At 43.7% G+C, this 21,429-nt stretch overlaps 1 long non-coding RNA gene across 40 annotated transcripts in view; it reads right to left on the bottom strand.

The window, feature by feature from the left end:
• Window positions 1–21,429, bottom strand: part of LOC307181221 — a 2,056,127-nt gene that overhangs the window by 1,467,574 nt on the left and 567,124 nt on the right. Inside the window, exon 1 of one of the 40 annotated variants that reach the window (XR_013826137.1) lies at window positions 17,878–17,974. The exons of 37 other annotated variants lie outside the window; for them this stretch is intronic. This is a non-coding gene — a long non-coding RNA (uncharacterized lncRNA). Of the gene's footprint in view, window positions 1–17,877; window positions 17,975–21,429 lie in introns of those variants that run through there. 2 more of the 40 variants (XR_013826138.1, XR_013826139.1) reach the window with 2 other exon arrangements.

The raw sequence follows: 21,429 nt of genomic DNA, 5'->3' as shown, positions 1-21,429 counted from the left end.
ATTTCAGGAGGTAGACTGGAATTGCATTGAAAGCATAGGAAAAGAGGCAGAACGTCCACAATGATGCACTTGGCCAAAAAGTGCGTATGCGTTTTTTCCTGAATATATTCAGGAAAAAACGCATACGCCCTTTTTGGCCAACCAAGCAAGCTTGCAAAGGAAATCTGCACTACAATGAAGTCTCACTTCCCCCCGGTCAAAAGGGCCATCTGAAAAAAGTGTAAAATCCAGAAAGGCAACAGGCCATTGAGAACTGGGAGCCTTGTTATGCTGATGGGCGGGATGTAAATTGCCAACAGACACTCGGGAGAAGTGTATGGTGTTTCCTGAAACATCTAAAAAACAAAGCAACAGAACCTAGGGCACTTCCACTTATGGTCCTATAGCTTAGGGAAATTAAAATCAAAAAGACACAGCCACCCTAAAGTTTGGGACGCCTCTGTTTACAAGAACCTCGTTTACAGTACAAGTTCAACATCGCAGAAAGTGAAAAATGGATAAAGAAGTTGTGGTATTTACTTACAAAGCAATATCACTCAGCAATGAAATCTATGTCATCAGGCCCTTAGCAGCACAATGAGTGGATTCAGGTATGATGATTCTAACTGAAATAAGTCACACAGAAAAAGAAACATCATAAGATATCAGTAATACACGGAATGTAAACTTGGCTACACAGGAACTGAATTACAGAACAGAACAGGGTCTCAAATTTAGAAAACCAACTTATGCTTGCTTAAGGGGAAAGGTGAGTTGGGGTGCTGCATAAAACCAGAGATCGAAATGAGCACAGATAAAGTTCCTTAAGCCAAATATGGAATAGACAAGAGCTACTCCTTACTCAATGAAATGGACTCAACACCGCATATTAAACGCCTAAGAATGTACCTGACTAGTAAGTATCTTAAAACCTATGGATTGCTATGTCTCCGAAAGAGAATGAGGCATGTGTACAGGGGCATAAACACAGCAGTGAAAGGATTGGAGAGGTTCGGTGAGCAAGAAGACCCTTTGAAGTCACATTACATGGTACCCATTCCACGGGTTTTAACTACCCAGGTTTAAGGTATTCTTCCTTCAGCTAAAACTTGCATGTGGAACCTAGAGTATGATCAACCATGTGATCGGGAGACGTGTTCAAATATGTCTCAGTTTTCCTCCCCTGGTACTCGGGTGCAACATTCCAGACCCTTTACTAACACTCTCCCGACTTGGAGAGTCAGCGCCTTTAACCTCCTGTTTGGCCCAGTTTGCAATTTCTGCGGAAGATGAACAGGAATAGCGAGAACCAATGAGAGGCTAGCTGGAGGTGTCTGGACGGGCAAATTTAACTCTCATTTCCCACCAGGAAGAGGAAATAACCAAAGGCTCAGCGTGCCGTGCCGGAACCAGATTAGGGCCTGAAACCATCCTGCGGTGTTGCGGCCAGCTCAAAAGAAAGCGAGTTGAAGAAAGGAGCTCAGGGTCTCTGTAATTCACAAACCTGCAGAGTTATAAATGACAGCTATCGTCCAAAAATAGACTGAAGTAAGGCTGCCAAGAGGACTTGAAAGCGGGGCAGAATTGCAGGAAACCGATTTCAGGAGGTAGACTGGAATTGCATTGAAAGCATAGGAAAAGAGGCAGAACGTCCACAATGATGCACTTGGCCAAAAAGGGCGTATGCGTTTTTTCCTGAATATATTCAGGAAAAAACGCATACGCCCTTTTTGGCCAACCAAGCAAGCTTGCAAATAAATCTGCACTACAATGAAGTCTCACTTCCCCCCGGTCAAAAGGGCCATCTGAAAAAAGTGTAAAATCCAGAAAGGCAGGACAGGCCCTGGAGAACTGGGAGCCCTGTTATGTTGATGGGCGGGATGTAAATTGCCAACAGACACTCCGGAGAAGTGTATCGTGTTTCCTGAAACATCTAAAAAACAAAGCAACAGAGCCTAGGGCACTTCCACTTATGGTCCTATAGCTTAGGGAAATTAAAATCAAAAAGACACAGCCACCCCAAAGTTTGGGACGCCTCTGTTTACAAGAACCTCGTTTACCGTACAAGTTCAATATCACAGAAAGTGAAAAATGGATAAAGAAATTGTGGTACTTACGTACAATGCAGTATCACTCAGCAATGAAATCTATGTCATCAGGCCCGTAGCAGCATAATGAGTGGATTCAGGTACGATGATTCTAACTGAAATAAGTCACACAGAAAAATAAACATCATAAGATATCACTAATACACGGAATGTAAACTTGGCTACACAGGAACTGAATTCCAAAACAGCACAGGGTCTCAAATTCAGAAAACCAACTTATGCATGCTTAAGGGGAAAGGTGAGTTGGGGTGCTGCATAAAACCAAAGATTGAAATGAGCACAGATAAAGTTCCTTAAGCCAAATATGGAATAGACAAGAGCTACTCCTTGCTCAATGAAATGGACTCAACACCCCATATTAAACGCCTAAGAATGTAACTGACTAGTAAGTATCTTAAAACCTATGGATTGCTATGTCTCCAAAAGAGAATCAAGCGTGTGTACAGAGGCATAAATGCAGCAGTGATGATTGGAGAGGTTCGGTGAGCAAATGAAGACCCTTTGAAGTCATATTGCATGGTACCCATTCCACGGGTCTCAACTCTGCAGGTTTCAGGTATTATTCCTTCAGCTAAAACATGCATGTGGAACCCAGAGTATGATCAACTGTGTGAACGGGAGACGTGTTCAAATATGTCTCAGTTTTCCTCCCCTGGTACTCGAGTGCAACATTCCAGACGCTTTACTAACACTCTCCCCACCTCGAGAGTCAGCTCCTTTAACCTCCTGTTTGGCACAGTTTGCAATTTCTGCGGAAGATGAACAGGAATAGGGAGAACCAATCGGAGACTAGCTGGAGGTGTCTGGACGGGCAAATTTAACTCTCATTTCCCACCAGGAAGAGGAATTAACCAAAGGCTCAGCGTGCCGTGCCGGAACCAGATTAGGGCCTGAAGCCATCCTGCGGTGTTGCGGCCAGCTCAAAAGAAAGCGTGTTGAAGAAAGGAGCTCAGGGGCACTGTAATTCACAAACCTGCAGAGTTATAAATGACAGCTATCGTCCAAAAATAGACTGAAGTAAGGCTGCCAAGAGGACTTGAAAGCGGGGCAGAATTGCAGGAAACCGATTTCAGGAGGTAGACTGGAATTACATTGAAAGCATAGGAAAAGAGGCAGAACGTCCACAATGATGCACTTGGCCAAAAAGTGTGTATGCGTTTTTCCCTGAATATATTCAGGAAAAAACGCATACGCCCTTTTTGGCCAACCAAGCAAGCTTGCAAAGGAAATCTGCACTACAATGAAGTCTCACTTCCCCCCGGTCAAAAGGGCCATCTGAAAAAAGTGTAAAATCCAGAAAGGCAACAGGCCATTGAGAACTGGGAGCCTTGTTATGCTGATGGGTGGGATGTAAATTGCCAACAGACACTCGGGAGAAGTGTATGGTGTTTCCTGAAACATCTAAAAAACAAAGCAACAGAGCCTAGGGCACTGCCACTTATGGTCCTATAGCTTAGGGAAATTAAAATCAAAAAGACACAGCCACCCCAAAGTTTGGAACGGCTCTGTTTACAAGAACCTCCTTTACAGTACAAGTTCAACATCGCAGAAAGTGAAAAATGGATAAAGAAGTTGTGGTATTCACTTACAAAGCAATATCACTCAACAATGAAATCTATGTCATCAGGCCCTTAGCAGCACAATGAGTGGATTCAGGTATGATGATTCTAACTGAAATAAGTCACACAGAAAAAGAAACATCATAAGATATCAGTAATACACGGAATGGAAACTTGGCTACACAGGAACTGAATTACAGAACAGAACAGGGTCTCAAATTTAGAAAACCAACTTATGCTTGCTTAAGGGTAAAGGTGAGTTGGGGTGCTGCATAAAACCAAAGATTGAAATGAGCACAGATAAAGTTCCTTAAGCCAAATATGGAATAGACAAGAGCTACTCCTTGCTCAACGAAATGGACTCAACACCGCATATTAAACGCCTAAGAATGTACCTGACTAGTAAGTATCTTAAAACCTATGGATTGCTATGTCTCCGAAAGAGAATCAAGCATGTGTACAGGGGCATAAACGCAGCAGTGATAGGATTGGAGAGGTTCGTGAGCAAATGAAGACCCTTTGAAGTCATATTGCATGGTACCCATCACACGGGTCTCAACTCTCCAGGTTTAAGGTATTCTTCCTTCAGCTAAAACATGCATGTGGAACCTAGAGTATGATCAACCATGTGAACGGGAGACGTGTTCAAATATGTCTCAGTTTTCCTCCCCTGGTACTCGGGTGCAACATTCCAGACGCTTTACTAACACTCTCCCCACTTGGAGACTCAGCGCCTTTAACCTCCTGTTTGGCCCAGTTTGCAATTTCTGCGGAAGATGAACAGGAATAGCGAGAACCAATGAGAGGCTAGCTGGAGGTGTCTGGACGGGCAAATTTAACTCTCATTTCCCACCAGGAAGAGGAAATAACCAAAGGCTCAGCGTGCCGTACCGGAACCAGATTAGGGCCTGAAGCCATCCTGCGGTGTTGCGGCCAGCTCAAAAGAAAGCGAGTTGAAGAAAGGAGCTCAGGGGCACTGTAATTCACAAACCTGCAGAGTTATAAATGACAGCTATCGTCCAAAAATAGACTGAAGTAAGGCTGCCAAGAGGACTTGAAAGCGGGGCAGAATTGCAGGAAACCGATTTCAGGAGGTAGACTGGAATTGCATTGAAAGCATAGGAAAAGAGGCAGAACGTCCACAATGATGCACTTGGCCAAAAAGGGCGTATGCGTTTTTTCCTGAATATATTCAGGAAAAAACGCATACGCCCTTTTTGGCCAACCAAGCAAGCTTGCAAAGGAAATCTGCACTACAATGAAGTCTCACTTCCCCCCGGTCAAAAGGGCCATCTGAAAAAAGTGTAAAATCCAGAAAGGCAGGACAGGCCATGGAGAACTGGGAGCCTTGTTATGCTGATGGGCGGGATGTAAATTGCCAACAACCACTCGGGAGAAGTGTATGGTGTTTCCTGAAACATCTAAAAAACAAAGCAACAGAGCCTAGGGCACTGCCACTTATGGTCCTATAGCTTAGGGAAATTAAAATCAAAAAGACACAGCCACCCCAAAGTTTGGAACGGCTCTGTTTACAAGAACCTCGTTTACAGTACAAGTTCAACATCGCAGAAAGTGAAAAATGGATAAAGAAGTTGTGGTATTTACTTACAAAGCAATATCACTCAGCAATGAAATCTGTGTCATCAGGCCCTTAGCAGCACAATGAGTGGATTCAGGTATGATGATTCTAACTGAAATAAGTCACACAGAAAAAGAAACATCATAAGATATCAGTAATACACGGAATGGAAACTTGGCTACACAGGAACTGAATTACAGAACAGAACAGGGTCTCAAATTTAGAAAACCAACTTATTCTTGTTTAAGGGTAAAGGTGAGTTGGGGTGCTGCATAAAACCAGAGATTGAAATGAGTACAGATAAAGTTCCTTAAGCCAAATATGGAATAGACAAGAGCTACTCCTTGCTCAACGAAATGGACTCAACACCGTATATTAAACGCCTAAGAATGTACCTGACTAGTAAGTATCTTAAAACCTATGGATTGCTATGTCTCCGAAAGACAATCAAGCATGTGTACAGGGGCATAAACGCAGCAGTGATAGGATTGGAGAGGTGTGGTGAGCAAATGAAGACCCTTTGAAGTCATATTGCATGGTACCCATTCCACGGGTTTCAACTACCCAGGTTTTAGGTATTCTTCCTTCAGCTAAAACATGCATCTGGAACCTAGAGTATGATCAACCATGTGATCGGGAGACGTGTTCAAATATGTCTCAGTTTTCCTCCCCTGGTACTCGGGTGCAATATTCCAGACGCTTTACTAACACTCTCCCCACTTGGAGAGTCAGCGCCTTTAACCTCCTGTTTGGCCCAGTTTGCAATTTCTGCGGAAGATGAACAGGAATAGCGAGAACCAATGAGAGACTAGCTGGAGGTGTCTGGACGGGCAAATTTAACTCTCATTTCCCACCAGGAAGAGGAATTAACCAAAGGCTCAGCGTGCCGTGCCGGAACCAGATTAGGGCCTGAAGCCATCCTGCGGTGTTGCGGCCAGGTCACAAGAAAGCGAGTTGAAGAAAGGAGCTCAGGGGCACTATAATTCACAAACCTGAAGAGTTATAAATGACAGATATCGTTCAAAAATATACTGAAGTAAGTCTGCCAAGAGGACTTGAAAGCGGGGCAGAATTGCAGGAAACCGATTTCAGGAGATAGACTGGAATTGCATTGAAAGCATAGGAAAAGAGGCAGAACGTCCACAATGATGCACTTGGCCAAAAAGGGCGTATGCGTTTTTTCCTGAATATATTCAGGAAAAAACGCATACGCCCTTTTTGGCCAACCAAGCAAACTTGCAAAGGAAATCTGCACTACAATGAAGTCTCACTTCCCCCCGGTCAAAAGGGCCATCTGAAATAAGTGTAAAATCCAGAAAGGCAGGACAGGCCATGGAGAACTGGGAGCCTTGTTATGCTGATGGGCGGGATGTAAATTGCCAACAGACACTCGGGAGAAGTGTATGGTGTTTCCTGAAACATCTAAAAAACAAAGCAACAGAACCTAGGGCACTTCCACTTATGGTCCTATAGCTTAGGGAAATTAAAATCAAAAAGACACAGCCACCCTAAAGTTTGGGACGCCTCTGTTTACAAGAACCTCGTTTACAGTACAAGTTCAACATCGCAGAAAGTGAAAAATGGATAAAGAAGTTGTGGTATTTACTTACAAAGCAATATCACTCAGCAATGAAATCTATGTCATCAGGCCCTTAGCAGCACAATGAGTGGATTCAGGTATGATGATTCTAACTGAAATAAGTCACACAGAAAAAGAAACATCATAAGATATCAGTAATACACGGAATGTAAACTTGGCTACACAGGAACTGAATTACAGAACAGAACAGGGTCTCAAATTTAGAAAACCAACTTATGCTTGCTTAAGGGGAAAGGTGAGTTGGGGTGCTGCATAAAACCAGAGATCGAAATGAGCACAGATAAAGTTCCTTAAGCCAAATATGGAATAGACAAGAGCTACTCCTTACTCAATGAAATGGACTCAACACCGCATATTAAACGCCTAAGAATGTACCTGACTAGTAAGTATCTTAAAACCTATGGATTGCTATGTCTCCGAAAGAGAATGAGGCATGTGTACAGGGGCATAAACACAGCAGTGAAAGGATTGGAGAGGTTCGGTGAGCAAATGAAGACCCTTTGAAGTCATATTGCATGGTACCCATTCCACGGGGTTCAACTACCCAGGTTTAAGGTATTCTTCCTTCAGCTAAAACATGCATGTGGAACCCAGAGTATGATCAACCATGTGATCGGGAGACGTGTTCAAATATGTCTCAGTTTTCCTCCCCTGGTACTCGGGTGCAACATTCCAGACCCTTTACTAACACTCTCCCGACTTGGAGAGTCAGCGCCTTTAACCTCCTGTTTGGCCCAGTTTGCAATTTCTGTGGAAGATGAACAGGAATAGCGAGAACCAATGAGAGACTAGCTGGAGGTGTCTGGACGGGCAAATTTAACTCTCATTTCCCACCAGGAAGAGGAAATAACCAAAGGCTCAGCGTGCCGTGCCGGAACCAGATTGGGGCCTGAAACCATCCTGCGGTGTTGCGGTCAGCTCAAAAGAAAGCGAGTTGAAGAAAGGAGCTCAGGGTCTCTGTAATTCACAAACCTGCAGAGTTATAAATGACAGCTATCGTCCAAAAATAGACTGAAGTAAGGCTGCCAAGAGGACTTGAAAGCGGGGCAGAATTGCAGGAAACCGATTTCAGGAGGTAGACTGGAATTGCATTGAAAGCATAGGAAAAGAGGCAGAACGTCCACAATGATGCACTTGGCCAAAAAGGGCGTATGCGTTTTTTCCTGAATATATTCAGGAAAAAACGCATACGCCCTTTTTGGCCAACCAAGCAAGCTTGCAAAGAAATTTGCACTACAATGAAGTCTCACTTCCCCCCGGTCAAAAGGGCCATCTGAAAAAAGTGTAAAATCCAGAAAGGCAGGACAGGCCCTGGAGAACTGGGAGCCTTGTTATGTTGATGGGCGGGATGTAAATTGCCAACAGACACTCCGGAGAAGTGTATCGTGTTTCCTGAAACATCTAAAAAACAAAGCAACAGAGCCTAGGGCACTTCCACTTATGGTCCTATAGCTTAGGGAAATTAAAATCAAAAAGACACAGCCACCCCAAAGTTTGGGACGCCTCTGTTTACAAGAACCTCGTTTACCGTACAAGTTCAATATCACAGAAAGTGAAAAATGGATAAAGAAATTGTGGTACTTACGTACAATGCAGTATCACTCAGCAATGAAATCTATGTCATCAGGCCCGTAGCAGCATAATGAGTGGATTCAGGTACGATGATTCTAACTGAAATAAGTCACACAGAAAAATAAACATCATAAGATATCACTAATACACGGAATGTAAACTTGGCTACACAGGAACTGAATTCCAAAACAGCACAGGGTCTCAAATTCAGAAAACCAACTTATGCATGCTTAAGGGGAAAGGTGAGTTGGGGTGCTGCATAAAACCAAAGATTGAAATGAGCACAGATAAAGTTCCTTAAGCCAAATATGGAATAGACAAGAGCTACTCCTTGCTCAATGAAATGGACTCAACACCCCATATTAAACGCCTAAGAATGTAACTGACTAGTAAGTATCTTAAAACCTATGGATTGCTATGTCTCCAAAAGAGAATCAAGCGTGTGTACAGAGGCATAAATGCAGCAGTGATGATTGGAGAGGTTCGGTGAGCAAATGAAGACCCTTTGAAGTCATATTGCATGGTACCCATTCCACGGGTCTCAACTCTGCAGGTTTCAGGTATTATTCCTTCAGCTAAAACATGCATGTGGAACCCAGAGTATGATCAACTGTGTGAACGGGAGACGTGTTCAAATATGTCTCAGTTTTCCTCCCCTGGTACTCGAGTGCAACATTCCAGACGCTTTACTAACACTCTCCCCACCTCGAGAGTCAGCTCCTTTAACCTCCTGTTTGGCACAGTTTGCAATTTCTGCGGAAGATGAACAGGAATAGGGAGAACCAATCGGAGACTAGCTGGAGGTGTCTGGACGGGCAAATTTAACTCTCATTTCCCACCAGGAAGAGGAATTAACCAAAGGCTCAGCGTGCCGTGCCGGAACCAGATTAGGGCCTGAAGCCATCCTGCGGTGTTGCGGCCAGCTCAAAAGAAAGCGTGTTGAAGAAAGGAGCTCAGGGGCACTGTAATTCACAAACCTGCAGAGTTATAAATGACAGCTATCGTCCAAAAATAGACTGAAGTAAGGCTGCCAAGAGGACTTGAAAGCGGGGCAGAATTGCAGGAAACCGATTTCAGGAGGTAGACTGGAATTACATTGAAAGCATAGGAAAAGAGGCAGAACGTCCACAATGATGCACTTGGCCAAAAAGTGTGTATGCGTTTTTCCCTGAATATATTCAGGAAAAAACGCATACGCCCTTTTTGGCCAACCAAGCAAGCTTGCAAAGGAAATCTGCACTACAATGAAGTCTCACTTCCCCCCGGTCAAAAGGGCCATCTGAAAAAAGTGTAAAATCCAGAAAGGCAACAGGCCATTGAGAACTGGGAGCCTTGTTATGCTGATGGGCGGGATGTAAATTGCCAACAGACACTCGGGAGAAGTGTATGGTGTTTCCTGAAACATCTAAAAAACAAAGCAACAGAGCCTAGGGCACTGCCACTTATGGTCCTATAGCTTAGGGAAATTAAAATCAAAAAGACACAGCCACCCCAAAGTTTGGAACGGCTCTGTTTACAAGAACCTCCTTTACAGTACAAGTTCAACATCGCAGAAAGTGAAAAATGGATAAAGAAGTTGTGGTATTCACTTACAAAGCAATATCACTCAACAATGAAATCTATGTCATCAGGCCCTTAGCAGCACAATGAGTGGATTCAGGTATGATGATTCTAACTGAAATAAGTCACACAGAAAAAGAAACATCATAAGATATCAGTAATACACGGAATGGAAACTTGGCTACACAGGAACTGAATTACAGAACAGAACAGGGTCTCAAATTTAGAAAACCAACTTATGCTTGCTTAAGGGTAAAGGTGAGTTGGGGTGCTGCATAAAACCAAAGATTGAAATGAGCACAGATAAAGTTCCTTAAGCCAAATATGGAATAGACAAGAGCTACTCCTTGCTCAACGAAATGGACTCAACACCGCATATTAAACGCCTAAGAATGTACCTGACTAGTAAGTATCTTAAAACCTATGGATTGCTATGTCTCCGAAAGAGAATCAAGCATGTGTACAGGGGCATAAACGCAGCAGTGATAGGATTGGAGAGGTTCGTGAGCAAATGAAGACCCTTTGAAGTCATATTGCATGGTACCCATCACACGGGTCTCAACTCTCCAGGTTTAAGGTATTCTTCCTTCAGCTAAAACATGCATGTGGAACCTAGAGTATGATCAACCATGTGAACGGGAGACGTGTTCAAATATGTCTCAGTTTTCCTCCCCTGGTACTCGGGTGCAACATTCCAGACGCTTTACTAACACTCTCCCCACTTGGAGACTCAGCGCCTTTAACCTCCTGTTTGGCCCAGTTTGCAATTTCTGCGGAAGATGAACAGGAATAGCGAGAACCAATGAGAGGCTAGCTGGAGGTGTCTGGACGGGCAAATTTAACTCTCATTTCCCACCAGGAAGAGGAAATAACCAAAGGCTCAGCGTGCCGTACCGGAACCAGATTAGGGCCTGAAGCCATCCTGCGGTGTTGCGGCCAGCTCAAAAGAAAGCGAGTTGAAGAAAGGAGCTCAGGGGCACTGTAATTCACAAACCTGCAGAGTTATAAATGACAGCTATCGTCCAAAAATAGACTGAAGTAAGGCTGCCAAGAGGACTTGAAAGCGGGGCAGAATTGCAGGAAACCGATTTCAGGAGGTAGACTGGAATTGCATTGAAAGCATAGGAAAAGAGGCAGAACGTCCACAATGATGCACTTGGCCAAAAAGGGCGTATGCGTTTTTTCCTGAATATATTCAGGAAAAAACGCATACGCCCTTTTTGGCCAACCAAGCAAGCTTGCAAAGGAAATCTGCACTACAATGAAGTCTCACTTCCCCCCGGTCAAAAGGGCCATCTGAAAAAAGTGTAAAATCCAGAAAGGCAGGACAGGCCATGGAGAACTGGGAGCCTTGTTATGCTGATGGGCGGGATGTAAATTGCCAACAACCACTCGGGAGAAGTGTATGGTGTTTCCTGAAACATCTAAAAAACAAAGCAACAGAGCCTAGGGCACTGCCACTTATGGTCCTATAGCTTAGGGAAATTAAAATCAAAAAGACACAGCCACCCCAAAGTTTGGAACGGCTCTGTTTACAAGAACCTCGTTTACAGTACAAGTTCAACATCGCAGAAAGTGAAAAATGGATAAAGAAGTTGTGGTATTTACTTACAAAGCAATATCACTCAGCAATGAAATCTGTGTCATCAGGCCCTTAGCAGCACAATGAGTGGATTCAGGTATGATGATTCTAACTGAAATAAGTCACACAGAAAAAGAAACATCATAAGATATCAGTAATACACGGAATGGAAACTTGGCTACACAGGAACTGAATTACAGAACAGAACAGGGTCTCAAATTTAGAAAACCAACTTATTCTTGTTTAAGGGTAAAGGTGAGTTGGGGTGCTGCATAAAACCAGAGATTGAAATGAGTACAGATAAAGTTCCTTAAGCCAAATATGGAATAGACAAGAGCTACTCCTTGCTCAACGAAATGGACTCAACACCGTATATTAAACGCCTAAGAATGTACCTGACTAGTAAGTATCTTAAAACCTATGGATTGCTATGTCTCCGAAAGACAATCAAGCATGTGTACAGGGGCATAAACGCAGCAGTGATAGGATTGGAGAGGTGTGGTGAGCAAATGAAGACCCTTTGAAGTCATATTGCATGGTACCCATTCCACGGGTTTCAACTACCCAGGTTTTAGGTATTCTTCCTTCAGCTAAAACATGCATCTGGAACCTAGAGTATGATCAACCATGTGATCGGGAGACGTGTTCAAATATGTCTCAGTTTTCCTCCCCTGGTACTCGGGTGCAATATTCCAGACGCTTTACTAACACTCTCCCCACTTGGAGAGTCAGCGCCTTTAACCTCCTGTTTGGCCCAGTTTGCAATTTCTGCGGAAGATGAACAGGAATAGCGAGAACCAATGAGAGACTAGCTGGAGGTGTCTGGACGGGCAAATTTAACTCTCATTTCCCACCAGGAAGAGGAATTAACCAAAGGCTCAGCGTGCCGTGCCGGAACCAGATTAGGGCCTGAAGCCATCCTGCGGTGTTGCGGCCAGGTCACAAGAAAGCGAGTTGAAGAAAGGAGCTCAGGGGCACTATAATTCACAAACCTGCAGAGTTATAAATGACAGCTATCGTTCAAAAATATACTGAAGTAAGTCTGCCAAGAGGACTTGAAAGCGGGGCAGAATTGCAGGAAACCGATTTCAGGAGATAGACTGGAATTGCATTGAAAGCATAGGAAAAGAGGCAGAACGTCCACAATGATGCACTTGGCCAAAAAGGGCGTATGCGTTTTTTCCTGAATATATTCAGGAAAAAACGCATACGCCCTTTTTGGCCAACCAAGCAAACTTGCAAAGGAAATCTGCACTACAATGAAGTCTCACTTCCCCCCGGTCAAAAGGGCCATCTGAAATAAGTGTAAAATCCAGAAAGGCAGGACAGGCCATGGAGAACTGGGAGCCTTGTTATGCTGATGGGCGGGATGTAAATTGCCAACAGACACTCGGGAGAAGTGTATGGTGTTTCCTGAAACATCTAAAAAACAAAGCAACAGAACCTAGGGCACTTCCACTTATGGTCCTATAGCTTAGGGAAATTAAAATCAAAAAGACACAGCCACCCTAAAGTTTGGGACGCCTCTGTTTACAAGAACCTCGTTTACAGTACAAGTTCAACATCGCAGAAAGTGAAAAATGGATAAAGAAGTTGTGGTATTTACTTACAAAGCAATATCACTCAGCAATGAAATCTATGTCATCAGGCCCTTAGCAGCACAATGAGTGGATTCAGGTATGATGATTCTAACTGAAATAAGTCACACAGAAAAAGAAACATCATAAGATATCAGTAATACACGGAATGTAAACTTGGCTACACAGGAACTGAATTACAGAACAGAACAGGGTCTCAAATTTAGAAAACCAACTTATGCTTGCTTAAGGGGAAAGGTGAGTTGGGGTGCTGCATAAAACCAGAGATCGAAATGAGCACAGATAAAGTTCCTTAAGCCAAATATGGAATAGACAAGAGCTACTCCTTACTCAATGAAATGGACTCAACACCGCATATTAAACGCCTAAGAATGTACCTGACTAGTAAGTATCTTAAAACCTATGGATTGCTATGTCTCCGAAAGAGAATAAGGCATGTGTACAGGGGCATAAACACAGCAGTGAAAGGATTGGAGAGGTTCGGTGAGCAAGAAGACCCTTTGAAGTCATATTACATGGTACCCATTCCACGGGTTTTAACTACCAAGGTTTAAGGTATTCTTCCTTCAGCTAAAACTTGCATGTGGAACCTAGAGTATGATCAACCATGTGATCGGGAGACGTGTTCAAATATGTCTCAGTTTTCCTCCCCTGGTACTCGGGTGCAACATTCCAGACCCTTTACTAACACTCTCCCGACTTGGAGAGTCAGCGCCTTTAACCTCCTGTTTGGCCCAGTTTGCAATTTCTGTGGAAGATGAACAGGAATAGCGAGAACCAATGAGAGACTAGCTGGAGGTGTCTGGACGGGCAAATTTAACTCTCATTTCCCACCAGGAAGAGGAAATAACCAAAGGCTCAGCGTGCCGTGCCGGAACCAGATTAGGGCCTGAAACCATCCTGCGGTGTTGCGGCCAGCTGAAAAGAAAGCGAGTTGAAGAAAGGAGCTCAGGGTCTCTGTAATTCACAAACCTGCAGAGTTATAAATGACAGCTATCGTCCAAAAATAGACTGAAGTAAGGCTGCCAAGAGGACTTGAAAGCGGGGCAGAATTGCAGGAAACCGATTTCAGGAGGTAGACTGGAATTGCATTGAAAGCATAGGAAAAGAGGCAGAACGTCCACAATGATGCACTTGGCCAAAAAGGGCGTATGCGTTTTTTCCTGAATATATTCAGGAAAAAACGCATACGCCCTTTTTGGCCAACCAAGCAAGCTTGCAAAGAAATTTGCACTACAATGAAGTCTCACTTCCCCCCGGTCAAAAGGGCCATCTGAAAAAAGTGTAAAATCCAGAAAGGCAGGACAGGCCCTGGAGAACTGGGAGCCTTGTTATGTTGATGGGCGGGATGTAAATTGCCAACAGACACTCCGGAGAAGTGTATCGTGTTTCCTGAAACATCTAAAAAACAAAGCAACAGAGCCTAGGGCACTTCCACTTATGGTCCTATAGCTTAGGGAAATTAAAATCAAAAAGACACAGCCACCCCAAAGTTTGGGACGCCTCTGTTTACAAGAACCTCGTTTACCGTACAAGTTCAATATCACAGAAAGTGAAAAATGGATAAAGAAATTGTGGTACTTACGTACAATGCAGTATCACTCAGCAATGAAATCTATGTCATCAGGCCCGTAGCAGCATAATGAGTGGATTCAGGTACGATGATTCTAACTGAAATAAGTCACACAGAAAAATAAACATCATAAGATATCACTAATACATGGAATGTAAACTTGGCTACACAGGAACTGAATTCCAAAACAGCACAGGGTCTCAAATTCAGAAAACCAACTTATGCATGCTTAAGGGGAAAGGTGAGTTGGGGTGCTGCATAAAACCAAAGATTGAAATGAGCACAGATAAAGTTCCTTAAGCCAAATATGGAATAGACAAGAGCTACTCCTTGCTCAACGAAATGGACTCAACACCCCATATTAAACGCCTAAGAATGTAACTGACTAGTAAGTATCTTAAAACCTATGGATTGCTATGTCTCCAAAAGAGAATCAAGCGTGTGTACAGAGGCATAAATGCAGCAGTGATGATTGGAGAGGTTCGGTGAGCAAATGAAGACCCTTTGAAGTCATATTGCATGGTACCCATTCCACGGGTCTCAACTCTGCAGGTTTCAGGTATTATTCCTTCAGCTAAAACATGCATGTGGAACCCAGAGTATGATCAACTGTGTGAACGGGAGACGTGTTCAAATATGTCTCAGTTTTCCTCCCCTGGTACTCGAGTGCAACATTCCAGACGCTTTACTAACACTCTCCCCACCTCGAGAGTCAGCTCCTTTAACCTCCTGTTTGGCACAGTTTGCAATTTCTGCGGAAGATGAACAGGAATAGGGAGAACCAATGGGAGACTAGCTGGAGGTGTCTGGACGGGCAAATTTAACTCTCATTTCCCACCAGGAAGAGGAATTAACCAAAGGCTCAGCGTGCCGTGCCGGAACCAGATTAGGGCCTGAAGCCATCCTGCGGTGTTGCGGCCAGCTCAAAAGAAAGCGTGTTGAAGAAAGGAGCTCAGGGGCACTGTAATTCACAAACCTGCAGAGTTATAAATGATAGCTATCGTCCAAAAATATACTGAAGTAAGGCTGCCAAGAGGACTTGAAAGCGGGGCAGAATTGCAGGAAACCGATTTCAGGAGGTAGACTGGAATTGCATTGAAAGCATAGGAAAAGAGGCAGAACCTCCACAATAATGCACTTGGCCAAAAAGGGCGTATGCGTTTTTTTCCTGAATATATTCAGGAAAAAACCCATACGCCCTATTTTGCCAACCAAGCAAGCTTGCAAAGGAAATCTGCACTACAATGAAGTCTCACTTCCCCCCGGTCAAAAGGGTCATCTGAAAAAAGTGTAAAATCCAGAAAGGCAGGACAGGCCATGGAGAACTGGGAGCCTTGTTATGCTGATGGGCGGGATGTAAATTGCCAACAGACACTCGGGAGAAGTGTATCGTGTTTCCTGAAACATCTAAAAAACAAAGCAACAGAACCTAGGCCACTTCCACTTATGGCCCTATAGCTTAGGGAAATTAAAATCAAAAAGACACAGCCACCCTAAAGTTTGGGACGCCTCTGTTTACAAGAACCTCGTTTACAGTACAAGTTCAACATCGCAGAAAGTGAAAAATGGATAAAGAAGTTGTGGTATTTTCTTACAAAGCAATATCACTCAGCAATGAAATCTATGCCATCAGGCCCTTAGCAGAACAATGAGTGTATTCAGGTATGATGATTCTAACTGAAATAAGTCACACAGAAAAAGAAACATCATAAGATGTCACTAATACACGGAATGTAAACTTGGCTACACAGGAACCGAATTACAGAACAGAACAGGGTCTCAAATTTAGAAAACCAACTTATGCTTGCTTAAGGGGAAAGGTGAGTTGGGGTGCTGCATAAAACCAGAGATTGAAATGAGCACAGATAAAGTTCCTTAAGCCAAATATGGAATAGACAAGAGCTACTCCTTGCTCAACGAAATGGACTCAACACCGCATATTAAACGCCTAAGAATGTACCTGACTAGTAAGTATCTTAAAACCTATGGATTGCTATGTCTCCGAAAGAGAATCAAGCATGTGTACAGGGGCATGAACGCAGCAGTGATAGGATTGGAGAGGTTCGGTGAGCAAATGAAGACCCTTTGAAGTCATATTGCATGGTACCCATTCCAAGGGTTTCAACTACCCAGGTTTTAGGTATATTTCCGTCAGCTAAAACATGCATGTGGAACCCAGAGTATGATCAACCATGTGATCGGGAGACGTGTTCAAATATGTCTCAGTTTTCCTCCCCTGGTACTCGGGTGCAACATTGAAGACGCTTTACTAACACTCTCCCCAATTGGAGAGTCAGTCCCTTTAACCTCCTGTTTCGCCCAGTTTGCAATTTCTGCGGAAGATGAACAGGAATAGCGAGAACCAATGAGAGGCTAGCTGGAGGTGTCTGGACGGGCAAATTTAACTCTCATTTCCCACCAGGAAGAGGAATTAACCAAACGCTCAGCGTGCCGTGCCGGAACCAGATTAGGGCCTGAAGCCATCCTGCGGTGTTGCGGCCAGCTCAAAAGAAAGCGAGTTGAAGAAAGGAGCTCAGGGGCACTGTAATTCACAAACCTGCAGAGTTATAAATGACAGCTCTCGTCCAAAAATAGACTGAAGTAAGGCTGCCAAGAGGACTTGAAAGCGGGGCAGAATTGCAGGAAACCGATTTCAGGAGGTAGACTGGAATTGCATTGAAAGCATAGGAAAAGAGGCAGAACGTCCACAATGATGCACTTGGCCAAACAGGGCGTATGCGTTTTTTCCTGAATATATTCAGGGAAAAACGCATACGCCCTTTTTGGCCAACCAAGCAAGCTTGCAAAGGAAATCTGCACTACAATGAAGTCTCACTTCCCCCCGGTCAAAAGGGCCATCTGAAAAAAGTGTAAAATCCAGAAAGGCAGGACAGGCCATGGAGAACTGGGAGCCTTGTTATGCTGATGGGCGGGATGTAAATTGCCAACAGACACTCGGGAGAAGTGTATGGTGTTTCCTGAAACATCTAAAAAACAAAGCAACAGAGACTAGGGCATTGCCACTTATGGTCCTATAGCTTAGGGAAATTAAAATTAAAAAGGCACAGCCACCCCAAAGTTTGGGACGCCTCTGTTTACAAGAACCTCGTTTACAGTACAAGTTCAATATCACAGAAAGTGAAAAATGGATAAAGAACTTGTGGTACTTACGTACAATGCAGTATCACACAGCAATGAAATCTATGTCATCAGGCCCGTAGCAGCATAATGAGTGGATTCAGGTATGATGATTCTAACTGAAATAAGTCACACAGAAAAAGAAACATCATAAGATATCAGTAATACACGGAATGTAAACTTGGCTACACAGGAACCGAATTACAGAACAGAACAGGGTCTCAAATTTAGAAAACCAACTTATGCTTGCTTAAGGGTAAAGGTGAGTTGGGGTGCTGCATAAAACCAGAGATTGAAATGAGCACAGATAAAGTTCCTTAAGCCAAATATGGAATAGACAAGAGCTACTCCTTGCTCAACGAAATGGACTCAACACCGCATATTAAACGCCTAAGAATGTACCTGTCTAGTAAGTATCTTAAAACCTATGGATTGCTATGTCTCCGAAAGAGAATCAAGCATGTGTACAGGGGCATAAACGCAGCAGTGATAGGATTGGAGAGGTTCGGTGAGCAAATGAAGACCCTTTGAAGTCATATTGCGTGGTACCCATTCCAAGGGTTTCAACTACCCAGGTTTTAGGTATATTTCCTTCAGCTAAAACATGCATGTGGAACCCAGAGTATGATCAACCATGTGATCGGGAGACGTGTTCAAATATATCTCAGTTTTTGTACCCTGGTACTCGGGTGCAACATTCCAGACGCTTTACTAACACTCTCCCGACTTGGAGAGTCAGCGCCTTTAACCTCCTGTTTGGCCCAGTTTGCAATTTCTGCGGAAGATGAACAGGAATAGCGAGAACCAATGAGAGACTAGCTGGAGGTGTCTGGACGGGCAAATTTAACTCTCATTTCCCACCAGGAAGAGGAATTAACCAAACGCTCAGCGTGCCGTGCCGGAACCAGATTAGGGCCTGAAGCCATCCTGCGGTGTTGCGGCCAGCTCAAAAGAAAGCGAGTTGAAGAAAGGAGCTCAGGGGCACTGTAATTCACAAACCTGCAGAGTTATAAATGACAGCTCTCGTCCAAAAATAGACTGAAGTAAGGCTGCCAAGAGGACTTGAAAGCGGGGCAGAATTGCAGGAAACCGATTTCAGGAGGTAGACTGGAATTGCATTGAAAGCATAGGAAAAGAGGCAGAACGTCCACAATGATGCACTTGGCCAAACAGGGCGTATGCGTTTTTTCCTGAATATATTCAGGGAAAAACGCATACGCCCTTTTTGGCCAACCAAGCAAGCTTGCAAAGGAAATCTGCACTACAATGAAGTCTCACTTCCCCCTGGTCAAAAGGGCCATCTGAAAAAAGTGTAAAATCCAGAAAGGCAGGACAGGCCATGGAGAACTGGGAGCCTTGTTATGCTGATTGGCGGGATGTAAATTGCCAACAGACACTTGGGAGAAGTGTATGGTGTTTCCTGAAACATCTAAAAAACAAAGCAACAGAGACTAGGGCATTGCCACTTATGGTCCTATAGCTTAGGGAAATTAAAATTAAAAAGGCACAGCCACCCCAAAGTTTGGGACGCCTCTGTTTACAAGAACCTCGTTTACAGTACAAGTTCAATATCACAGAAAGTGAAAAATGGATAAAGAACTTGTGGTACTTACGTACAATGCAGTATCACACAGCAATGAAATCTATGTCATCAGGCCCGTAGCAGCATAATGAGTGGATTCAGGTATGATGATTCTAACTGAAATAAGTCACACAGAAAAAGAAACATCATAAGATATCAGTAATACACGGAATGTAAACTTGGCTACACAGGAACTGCATTCCAAAACAGAACAGTGTCTCAAATTTAGAAAACCAACTTATTCTTGCTTAAGGGTAAAGGTGAGTTGGGGTGCTGCATAAAACCAGAGATTGAAATGAGCACAGATAAAGTTCCTTAAGCCAAATATGGAATAGACAAGAGCTACTCCTTGCTCAACGAAATGGACTCAACACCGCATATTAAACGCCTAAGAATGTACCTGTCTAGTAAGTATCTTAAAACCTATGGATTGCTATGTCTCCGAAAGAGAATCAAGCATGTGTACAGGGGCATAAACGCAGCAGTGATAGGACTGGAGAGGTTCTTGAGCAAATGAAGACCCTTTGAAGTCATATTGCATGGTACCCATTCCACGGGTCTCAACTCTCCAGGTTTAAGGTATTCTTCCTTCAGCTAAAACACGCATGTGGAACCCAGAGTATGATCAACCGTGTGAATGGGAGACGTGTTCAAATATGTCTCAGTTTTCCTCCCCTGGTACTCGGGTGCAACATTCCAGACGCTTTACTAACACTCTCCCGACTTGGAGAGTCAGTCCCTTTAACCTCCTGTTTGGCCCAGTTTGCAATTTCTGCGGACGATGAACAGGAATAGCGAGAACCAATGAGAGGCTAGCTGGAGGTGTCTGGACGGGCAAATTTAACTCTCATTTCCCACCAGGAAGAGGAATTAACCAAAGGCTCAGCATGCCGGCCCGGAACCAGATTAGGGCCTGAAGCCATCCTGCGGTGTTGCGGCCAGGTCACAAGAAAGCGAGTTGAAGAAAGGAGCTCAGGGGCACTGTAATTCACAAACCTGCAGAGTTATAAATGACAGCTATCGTCCAAAAATAGACTGAAGTAAGGCTGCCAAGAGGACTTGAAAGCGGGGCAGAATTGCAGGAAACCGATTTCAGGACGTAGACTGGAATTGCATTGAAAGCATAGGAAAAGAGGCAGAACGTCCACAATGATGCACTTGGCCAAAAAGGGCGTATGCGTTTTTTCCTGAATATATTCAGGAAAAAACGCATACGCCCTTTTTGGCCAACCAAGCAAGCTTGCAAAGGAAATCTGCACTACAATGAAGTCTCACTTCCCCCCGGTCAAAAGGGCCATCTGAAAAAAGTGTAAAATCCAGAAAGGCAGGACAGGCCATGGAGAACTGGGAGCCTTGTTATGCTGATGGGCGGGATGTAAATTGCCAACAGACACTCGGGAGAAGTGTATCGTGTTTCCTGAAACATCTAAAAAACAAAGCAACAGAACCTAGGCCACTTCCACTTATGGTCCTATAGCTTAGGGAAATTAAAATCAAAAAGACACAGCCACCCTAAAGTTTGGGACGCCTCTGTTTACAAGAACCTCGTTTACAGTACAAGTTCAACATCGCAGAAAGTGAAAAATGGATAAAGAAGTTGTGGTATTTTCTTACAAAGCAATATCACTCAGCAATGAAATCTATGTCATCAGGCCCTTAGCAGAACAATGAGTGGATTCAGGTATGATGATTCTAACTGAAATAAGTCACACAGAAAAAGAAACATCATAAGATGTCACTAATACACGGAATGTAAACTTGGCTACACAGGAACCGAATTACAGAACAGAACAGGGTCTCAAATTTAGAAAACCAACTTATGCTTGCTTAAGGGGAAAGGTGAGTTGGGGTGCTGCATAAAACCAGAGATTGAAATGAGCACAGATAAAGTTCCTTAAGCCAAATATGGAATAGACAAGAGCTACTCCTTGCTCAACGAAATGAACTCAACACCGCATATTAAACGCCTAAGAATGTACCTGTCTAGTAAGTATCTTAA

This window comes from Stenella coeruleoalba, assembly GCF_951394435.1.
Source record: "Stenella coeruleoalba genome assembly, contig: scaffold_47, whole genome shotgun sequence".
Lineage (NCBI taxonomy): Eukaryota > Metazoa > Chordata > Mammalia > Artiodactyla > Delphinidae > Stenella > Stenella coeruleoalba.
The sequence above is the reverse complement of the archived record's forward strand: the minus strand, read 5'-3'. Positions and strand labels throughout refer to the sequence as shown.